Here is an 8,262-nt window from a genome sequence, read left to right on the forward strand (position 1 = left end):
GGAAGCAGATCACCAATTCTTTCACCTGTGGAGCCACTGGGTGGGTTTGAACTGCCCACCTTTTGGTTACCATGAGGCTGCTTAACCCTTTGTGCCACTAGGACTAGTTGTACATATATATATCTCCACCAGCCTTTCCTTGGAAACCCAATGGAGCAGCTCTACTCTGTCCTGTAGGGTTGCTATGAGTCAGATTCCACTCGACGACAATATGGTTTTGTTTCATTGTTTCTGCATTTATTAAAAAGCAGTATCATACTTTTTATATTTATGTTGCAACTTCTAGGGTAATAACGTTCAACAAAGACATATTCTAAAATTTTAGAACAGCACTATTCATAATAGCCAAAAACTGGGTATTATCCAAATGTATACCAACTTTAGAATCTATATACATATACATATATACACACAGATATATGTATATGTATATACAATTATTATCTATCTGATCTGATCTAAGCTATGGTATTTTCAATTGCCTCATACGCATGCAAAAGCTGGACAATGAATAAGGAAGACCAAAGAAGAATAGATGTATTTGAATTATGGTGTTGGCAAAGAATATTGAGTATACCATGGACTGCCAGAAGAACGAATAAATCTGTCTTGGAAGAAGTACAGCCCGAATGCTCCTTCATAGCAATGATGGTGAGATATCATCACACATACTTTGGACATATTATCAGGAGGGACTAATCCCTAGAGATGGATATCACGCTTGGTAAAGTAGAGGGTCAGCATAAAAGGGGAAGACCCTCAGCAAGATGGATTGACATAGTGGCTGCTACAACGGGCTCAAGCATAACAACAATTGTGAGGATGGTGCAGGACTGGGCAGTGTTTTGTTCTGTCGTACATAGGATCACTGTGAGTTGATACTGACTTGATGGCACCTAACAACAATGTTTATCTAATTGCCCCACAATAGAATAATGGGAATAAGCAATTGACAAATACACACAAAACATATTTTTGAATCTCACAACAAAAATGTTTAGCAAAGAAAATCAAATCAGAAATAAGAGTACACATACTGCATAATTCCATTTATATAAGGAACCAAATAATAAAATAGAGCCAAACTAATCTATGCTGTTAGAAGTCAGAAGCCTGGAGGGATGGTGGGTGCAACAGAGAATACATATTTGGAAGGTAACATAAGAAATGTTTCTAGAACACTGATAATATTTGTTTCTTTATTTGAATAATATGTGCATGATGTATGTGTTCAGTTGTCAAAATTCATCAAGTTGTAAACTTATATTTGTAATTTACTGCATATATATTATATCAGTAAAAGGTTCCAAAAGAAAAATTGAGTAGAAGTTTTAGAAATTAAAGTGAAGAGAATTACCTGAAAATTAGAACAGGAAGAAAAGAAAAAAAAAAAGCAAAGAGATGGAAATTTGATAGAAAAGAACAGTAGAGGAGTGTTATGAAATGTCAATGTGTGCCTAACATAAATGTAAAATCTTAAAGCTTGAAGTGCAAACTATAGACTACATATGAAAAAGCAAGACTAATAGCTTTGGACCTCCCCACAGCAATGTAAGAATTCTTAGGAGACAAAGCATAAATGACTTCAAAATTGTGGGAGAAATGGTGCTCAACGCAGAACTCTATATCCATCGACACCATTGGCTTGGGTAAGAGAAAATTTGCAAACCTGTAGACTCTCAAAAACAGTACTCTTCATGCACTGCTTTTTAAAGAAACTGCTAGAAGATATGCTCCACTGAAACAAAGAAGTAACCCAAGGAAAATGAAGAAAAGGGATCCAGAAAATCAGCTCAGCTGCTAAGCAGAAAGTCGGCAGTTCAAATCCACCAGCCACTCCTTGGAAACCCTATGGGGAAATTCTACTCTGTCCTATAGGGTTGCTATGAGTTGGGATCGACTTGACGGCTACGAGCTATAGGTTACTCAGGAATGAGGCAAAGAGAATCTCCCTGATGAGGACAAGAGGAGAATTGGGCAGTAAGCCAGGGGTGCAAACAGCCCAGATTGTAGGGGAAGGCAGAGGGCTCCGGGAAGGAAAAAATAATTGAATGGATGGATTATCTGACAAGATGGAAAAGTGATCTTCAGAGTTGGTGACAGAGATGTAAGGATTTAAACAGAAAATAAGTGACAACAAAGCCATTGCAAATATATTAGTAACTCCAAGAAGAAGAAAATGTACAATAAATGATATGTAACTATTGTATACTAGATTCAGCACTGAGCATTTTTTATGTAGTTAAAATAATGAACATACTAAATCTGTATTTTTAAGAGGATATAATTATTAGAGATTGAGAAGGAAAGACACAGGAGATGACTAAGATATACGATGACTAAAACCTCCCGTATCAAAAGATAGGTAAAGCTTATTTTCATTAAAGCTATTTTGAAGCAGATGACAAAAGGAATATTAATTATTGAAAATGGTTGCTCCTGATGACCAGTTCTGAGCAAGGGAGAGGTGGGCAAGGGACATCTAGGTTTTGCTATAGTCTTTTTAGCAATATTTGAATTTTAAATTCTAGGCAAGAATTATTTTGATAACAAATAAATTATTTATTTAAAAATAATAACCATAAATAAATTCAACAGATGATGTCAAGTTTGAACAAAGTTATGTTAAATAAATTCTAACTTTAACCTATCCTACTTTCAACCCAAAGCAGGCTCATGTAAACCAAGTATTTTCCTTGCTGCTAGAACTAGCCCACCTTTTTAAAAAACCATTTACTATCGAGTTGACTCCAGCTCATGATGACCCCATGTGTATCAGAGTAGAACTGTGCTCCATAGGGTTTTCAACGGCTGATTTTTTGGAAGTAAATCTCCAGGTCTTTCTCATAAGGCACCTCTGGGTAGACTCAAACCTCCAACCTTCTGGTTAGCAGCCAAGAGGATTAACCATTTGTACCATGAAGGGACCCCAGCCCATATGTAATCTATCTTAAAGAGGAGCGATGGAAGGTGAGGAAAGTGAGGTAGCTGCACTCTGACCAGGTGGCACACCGACTGCTGGAGCTTGTCCAATAGTTCTGACTAGGCTTTGCTTCTAAGTCTCATGTTTTTGCCTGTAATTAAAAAGCAAACAAACAAAAAACTATATCTTTGCCAATATCGCCACCCCTGCAAGGAAGTTCCTTAAAAGTTTTATTTAAGCAGATAGAAGGGCTTCTATCATTTGTTTTTTGAGCATCATAGCAAGCTCTGAGATAGCTCAGAAGTGAAAGAAGATTAACTTAATGAATAAATGGACCTTCCAATTGGTCAGAAAATGCCTTAAGTACCAGTGGAGGAAAAGAACGAAGGTGGACTAGAAGAAGGGGTGATGCCAATAACATGGGGGAATTCCTTGATGAACTACAATTATTCCTTATCACCCCGAACTGCTTATACCCTGTTGGAGCTGGTACCCCTCATATGCAAAGCCTCTTCTCACTCAAAGAGATCATTATGTTACACAAATTGTTAAAAGAGTATAATGTGGTGATCTGTCATGGAAAGGGCTATCTCATACTTATGTTACAAATAGTGGGGGGCATTCTCCCAAAGGACATGCTTTGATTGATCAGCACATCCATACCAATTTACCCAGACTAAAGAGAACATCTTTGTAGCCATTAGGAATATTACAAGTCTCTTGGTCTTCTTTATCCTTTCTGTTTGGTTCCCTGTAAATATTTTGACCTCCCTACCTTCAAGAATTTACTTTCATTTTTATTTTATAGTCTTAATTTTGTGATAGCAATGAGTTTTCAGAAAGCTGATAACTTAGTTTAGATTCTTAGGAATTATGTTATTCTGTCTTCTCTGCATTTAGGGACACACATCTTCTTTACAATTTCTTTACTTAAATCTCCTTGACACAAAGATGTTGGAACCAACTGGAATCATCCTTTTATGATTGACTGTTTTATCTTATTTATGGTTTTATTTTCCAATTTATGTGCCGGTCAGCAAAGCTGCCAATAACTAACCAAAGATCAGATCACCAGTTAAAATCCTTAATGATAAGACCTCCCAAACAGGAGGTGTTAGATACTTTGGAAGGCTCAAGTATTGGGATATTATCGGGCAAGCTAATTGGAGGGAGCATAACGTAGAAGGGATGATACTACTTGATCAAATTTATCCTGAAATCTTCATTGAGACATCACATTTCCTATTCCCATGATGCTATTGGAATCCATGAAGTCAAATAAAATTTTGTAAGATTAAGCAAGCTAAACTATTCACTGTTTTCAGTTCATCATTCTTAGCCATGACTTCTAAACAATGTACGTTGTCCAATCAAGGAAAGATGATCTCCTGATAACACTAAGGGTAACCTAGTGTTCTATATGGGCCCTTTCTCAGGAGAATATTGATTCCAGAGTCTGATATGAGTTGAACCGAGGTTAATAGTTTTAACCATATTAAATGGGTTTAACTTGGAAAGTTAGATGAGTAAAGAAACAAGGAACCAAACAGATTAGTGCAAAACACCCCTCCTCATTTGTAAACCCTTTTCCATTTGCTGTCTCTCTCTTTTTCGTACTTGGGAGCTCTCCTTTTATATTATTTCTGTCTTCTGTAGGCAAACACTAAAAAGGAAATACTACTTCTTCTCAGGCTCCAACTCACTAAAGTTACTGCACTTTTTATTTAACAGCCCAATTTCTCAAAACTGTATTTTGCTCTATCACTTTCATATTCTCACCAGGTGTTCAAAACATAGGTGGATAAGTGAGCTTTTCAGTCCCCTTACTTTACTAAAATGGCTATGCACGAGATTGTAAATGGCACCCTAACCATCAAACACAGCCTTGTTTTCTCAGGTCTCTTAGACCATGTTAGTGCTTATATATGTCTTTTCTTTCCTTTTTTACAATTCATTTTATTTTTGTTCTTATTTGGAGAATATATACACAGCAGAACATACACTAGTTCAACAATTTCTACGTGTACAATTTGGTGACTTTGATTACATTCCTCAAGTTGTGCAACCATTTTCACCCTCTTTTTGTGAGTTGTTCCTCCCTCATTAACATAAACTCACTGCCCCCAGAGTTTCCTATCTAATTTTTCAAGTTACTATTGTCACAACCACCAGGCACTCCTTGGAAACCCTATGGGGCAGTTCTACTCTGTTCTATAGGATCGCAATGAGTTGGAATCAACTGGATGGCAATGGGTTTGTTTGTTTTTTTGGTTGCCGATTTGATCCCATATAGATACATCTTAAAAGAACACAATGCTCAAGGCAGACGTTCTTTACTAGTTAAGCGAAAGTATTGTTTGGTTTTAAGAAGACTTGAGGGGATATTTTTGGTTTAAGATTTAAAGATTATCTCAGTGCAATAGTTTCAAGGGTTCATCCAGCTTTGTTTTATGCCTTTGTGATCTAGCCTATCTATTATTTTACTGCTTTTCTTCTTCTTACTCCAAATTCTAAGGCTTAGTCTGACATTCTCTTTTTTCTCCATTGTACCTACATTTCTCTTGGAGAGCTCCATCATTCTCAAGTCACCAATAAACCTTTCATCTGGATTATTATTAAATGTATTTTTCCACATACAGTGGGAATGAGTTTACCATTGATTTTTTTCTTTTATTCTTCACTTCACATTGAGTTAATCTGATTAGTTTCCTCTGTATTTTAATGACTTGTATTAATTTTTCATTGTTATTGTTCTCTCTATTACTGCTGTTTTACATATCCGATGGCAATAAGACTTCTGTTGTAACTTTCATTTCCCCGTTACGATATTTCAAGCACGTTCAAATCACTGTAGACTTTCATAGTTCCTTAAATCCTTCCTCATCTAGACAGCTTTCTTTACAATGCATTATAAATTAGCTGTTATTCAATAAACAATTATTTATTAAGTATGTATAAAATATCCTGCCTGGGCATAATGGTAACTCATGGATAATAATTACAACCCTGAGTTTGGACTTAAAAACTAAGACATGCTCCCTTAGCATGTAAATACAGATGCCTAATGACTCATTGCGCCACTTATTACTGGTGTTAATTATTGCAACAATAACCCTCCTGATGGTTCCATATTGGTTACAATCCAACATTTCATGGGAACAATTTTAAAAGGCTGTTTCCAGGAATAGCATGAGGAGGGAAAAGCCACAGTTTTCTGAAGTTCACTGATTAGACAAGCTTTGTCCGGTCATCATCTCCCAGCTAACTCCTCCTTTATAAGTAATATTTGTTTCAATAGAAAGGAGTATTTTTCTCTCCTTCTTGCCATAGACAGTAATTGCCTATGTCTTTCCAAAATATATACATAAAGAAAATAGTCCCTTCCTTCTGCAATCTATTACATCATCCTAAACAAAACCAAAGTGCTTTGTTTAATGTTCTTGTACATAGCAACAAAAAGGAAATGAATAGTTGCTTTTTTCATGCCTTATTTAATATGGGTAAAGCTTGATTTTAGAGGATGGTTAATAAAGAAAGCCACATTACATCCAGTAGATCAAACTTGCCTGAGAAGCTTTTTATAAATCACTAATTCAACGAGAAAGCTAATTATTCCAGGTGGGTAAGATTATTACTATTTAGTTACAAAATATACCATGTTTTAACAATATACCATCAATTTGTTTTCACCCACAGAGAAAGAACAGTGTACCAGGAAATTCAACATTTTACAAAAATGCTCTTTGAATGTGGTATTCATAAAATTTGTTGTTAGATGTCATTGTGTCAGCTTCAGCTCATAACGAACTTAAGTACAACAACAACAACAAAAGTATATACTGAATTTCCTAAATAGCAATCAAACTTGTAAGTTAGTGTTCTGGAGGGATAATAAAGTCTGGCTCTAGATTGTTTTGTATAAAGAGCTAATTTACAACAATGATTAACATACACTGCTATGCCAGGCATTGTTCTAAGTCAAGGGTCAGCAAACATTTTTCTATAAAGGCCGGACAGTCAATATTTCAGGCTTTGTGGGCCATAAGGTCTCTGCTGCAACTAACTCCGCCACTGTAGCACAAAAGATGCTATATTTAAAATATGTAAACATATAGACAGGGTTGTATTCCAATAAAATCTTACTTACAAAAATAAGTAGAAGGCTAGGTTTGGCCCATGGACCATAGTTTGCTCACCTCTGTTCTAACCTTGTTTAACTTAATTACCTTATTTGCTCATGGTAGGAACTATTTAATTATTCATAAATTGTTTCTTGTGATTAAAAAAAAGTACAAACGCTTATGATAAGAGATCTGATAAACGCAAAATGGGATAAAGTAAAAGTCAACTTTGTAGGTGCTGTTTAATATCCAGAAGCCCTGGTGGCACAGTGGTTGAGTGCTCAGCTGTGAACCAAATGTTGGCAGTTTGAATCCACCAGCCGCTCCTTGGAAAACCTATAGGGCAGTTCTACTCTGTCTTATAGGGTCGCTATCAAACAGAATTGACTCAACAGCAACTTTTTTGTTTTTTTAATTTACTATCCTAAATTTACAAATGAAGAAACTGAGGCTCAAAGCTTAGGTCACATGTCCAAGTTGCGTGGTTTTTAAAGGATAGAGAATCAGCATTCACATCATGAATTTCAGAAGGGAGGCAACTGAAGATAACATATTTGATAATGATTTGGGTATCCAAAACTGCAAGTTAATATCACATGTACAAGTGAATTCCTAATGGATTTTAGACATTAACGTGAAGGGTTAAAAATCTTTCTAGAAGATAACAAAGCTTATCTTCATTGCCTTGGGGGTGGGCAAAGATCCCTTAAATGGAAAAGAAACATGCTAACCACAAAGGTAAAGACTGCTAAACTGGACTTTGCTAAAATTAAGAATATATGTTAATCAAGGTAATAGTATGAGGGTGGAGAAAAAACACAGTGTTATAGACAGAAGCATCATGCTGTCCCTCCACAGCAAAGACCCGAAAAACTAAGTAAAACAGAGACAAACATCAATCCTAGAATCCTAGCCATGAAATGAGGAGAAAGAACTCAGCCAAGCACCTAATGGAATAAGAAACAGACAGAGAACAGAGAGCCAGGAGAGATACCTGCAGAGATCCCCTATCAGCTAACGCAGCACAGGTTTGCCATCTTGGACTCCTGTCAGAGATTGGTGGACAGCGAGTACGGGAAAGCAGCTTCACAGAGCTCCCAGTAGGAGACAGAACAACCAGTAACCAGCGATATACACTTTCCCAACCCCACCCCTCTTGTCCCTCACTCGGCCTCCTCTGCTTCCCTTCAGCCACAGTTTCTTGGCTGAGAGGCACTG

This window comes from Trichechus manatus, unplaced genomic scaffold (assembly GCF_000243295.1).
Source record: "Trichechus manatus latirostris isolate Lorelei unplaced genomic scaffold, TriManLat1.0 scaffold00028, whole genome shotgun sequence".
NCBI lineage: Eukaryota > Metazoa > Chordata > Mammalia > Sirenia > Trichechidae > Trichechus > Trichechus manatus.